This window comes from Montipora foliosa, chromosome 12 (assembly GCF_036669935.1).
Source record: "Montipora foliosa isolate CH-2021 chromosome 12, ASM3666993v2, whole genome shotgun sequence".
Classification (NCBI taxonomy): domain Eukaryota; kingdom Metazoa; phylum Cnidaria; class Anthozoa; order Scleractinia; family Acroporidae; genus Montipora; species Montipora foliosa.
The window spans coordinates 21723916-21726415 of NC_090880.1; the positions used below are offsets into that span (position 1 = coordinate 21723916).

Here is a 2500-nt window from a genome sequence, read left to right on the forward strand (position 1 = left end):
GATGCTTTAAACAAACTTCTGAAAACACATCCTAGTGATGTTTCTCCCCAATTTTACGAGAGCTCATTGTCATTACGTGTGTATAACATAAGAGCAAAACTTTCTAGTCACTGCCGAGGCACATCGAAAAACAGTTGGGCAAACGATTAAAACACTTCTTCGTTCGCATTTTAGAGTAAAACAAACAAACACGTCAACTATTTGTTTATGTCCAAAAGAGTAGGATAATTGTTATTTAAATCCAGTTGAGAACAAAAATTCGAGTTTCATATCTGAACAAAGGAAAAAGCGATTAAACCGGTTTTTTTTTTAATTCGCATCCACTTGAAATAACGCATCCGTAAAAATAAGAAACAGTTAAGTGCCCAACAAAAGAATTTGTAGAGTAACTCCTTCCACCAAGTTTGACTATTACTGGTATTGTTTTGTCGTTGCCGTTCTCTTTCTTCTCTCTTCTTTCGTTTCTGTTCTAGTCAGAGGTCCTCCAGACATCATGCAACTTTAATATGAGAGCTTTTAAAAATATGCCAAAAATTGCAATACTGAGAAAAAAGCAGCTCTAAACAAAGTAAATAAACACTCAACTTTAAGTTTATATCCCTCCGATGCTTGACTTGAATAATCGCGTAGCCACCAGTGTGGACCACAGTTATCATGATGTTATGTCATTTTGGATTGAAACTAGCGAAAAATGCAGAAAGAAGATATTTGCCCAACAGTTTTCCACCTGAACACGAAAAGCGTTCACTGTTAAGAGCCAGAGGAGGAATGAATACCTATTTTTTCATGGGATACCTATTAAAAAAACGAGGATTCAAAAATTCTGCTTCTCTATGAGTTGCTGAGTTTTTGCCCCGAAACATTTTGCATAGCCACCACATTAGTGTAACACTCCACCCGTAGATGTGTCAGTGAAATAAACTCATTTATAACCAAGAGAGTGTACTTGCTGTTGAGTTTACAAAGTTTGACACACGATCAATTCAAGATCCGATGCAGTCTTACTAGGTATTCATCGAAAAATATCTATTTTGGAAAAACGCATTTTATTTTAGAACACGTTATATTACAGATTTTGTTTTAAGACTGATCTCAAGGAACCTGTTAGTAAGTTATATGGTTTGATAGTTGCTGTACCTAATAAATGGAAGCGTACCTTGAGACTGGTCTGCGATATACCTGGTCTCAACGTTGTGCCAACGCGCATGCGCAAGCTAGTGAACTCACTTGCTCGTAATATATTGATTCAAACAAAATTTGAAGAACCCGGGCAGCTAGCTCTAGGATTTTTAGACAAGGAGCAGATGTTACCAAGTTGTAATTTTTATTTTATTTTATTGTTTTTGTATGCAATCTATATGCTTCCATTTACAATAACTGAAGAAAAAAAATTAAGTACGTTTCAATGCAAGATCATCCACAATATTCTACCACACGGTGTTTGGTTACATAGGATGAACATTGCAGGCTCCCCTGCCTCACATGCTAGTTAACTGTTATGTAAAATTTTCAGCTTTGATTTTTATCCGACGGCTGATTACTTTGAGTGCCACTTTTGGATTTCACCGTCCACCATTACTCACGTTCAAAACTGACCGACTGGACATCAGAGGGTTGGATCCGAGGAAAAGTGACATCATTCACTCAATGGCTTAAAATTGTAGCGTGTAAACGCAGTTAATAATGTCCCAAATCTCGCTCAGTTTTTTGATTTTGTTTAGAGGTAAGGTTATTATGCAAAGATAAATTTCATATAGAAGCCTTTCCTTTCTTTGCTTTAAGTTTTATATCATGATGTGTATGTATAGTCCAAGCCTCAGCAGGTTCAAAGCACGTAAACGTTAGGTAATGTATTGGTAATGTTAGTGAGTATTGTATGTGATGTACCTTGCGAATAAAATTAAGGATGTTTAAGCGTTGGCACATCAACAAAATGGTTGATTATACGTTTTTATGTGTTCTTAGATAATAATCCAAGCTAGGGACATTATTGTTTTAAATATTTACTAAAAATTTCTTCACATTATAACGGTGAAAGAACCATCCTTATCCTATACTGAGGTTGCGACGCATTAGGAAACTTCTTGAAGCATAGATTACCATAACCATAACTCAAACTAGACATTAGACATCTTACAAATATGGATGCCACATTTGAATGACATTGTTCTGCTGAAAAATACTGTGGGATTTCCACTAAGCAGTTGACAAAGATCGATGTATCACGAGTAAATTCAAGGATATGAAATTCTTGCTTTTTCCTGTTGCTTACATGAACGTCATGAAACAAAATTATAGGTTCCCAGGGTCTTTCATCTGCCTCTGGGGTGGGGGAATGAAAGATCTTGGAAACTGGGGCGGAAGAGAAGAGAGCTCACAGGATAATTTCACTGCCCAGAACACGTGAACGAAAGAAATGCTCCCACACAGGATAATGATTCGACACCGTAGAGTAGCTTACATTACGTTAAGTCAGAACACGCGCACAAAGCAGACATCG

At 36.8% G+C, this 2500-nt stretch overlaps 1 protein-coding gene across 6 annotated transcripts in view; it reads right to left on the reverse strand.

The window, feature by feature from the left end:
- Nucleotides 1-1323: 1323 nt before the first annotated feature.
- The window catches only part of LOC137979565 (uncharacterized), an 11319-nt gene continuing 10142 nt past the window's right edge, over nt 1324-2500 (reverse strand). For all 6 annotated transcript variants that reach the window (XM_068826850.1, XM_068826847.1, XM_068826848.1 and 3 more), the window contains one exon: nt 1324-2500. This exon is cut by the window's right edge and continues 683 nt beyond it. The gene's annotated coding sequence lies outside the window, so the exon portion shown is untranslated.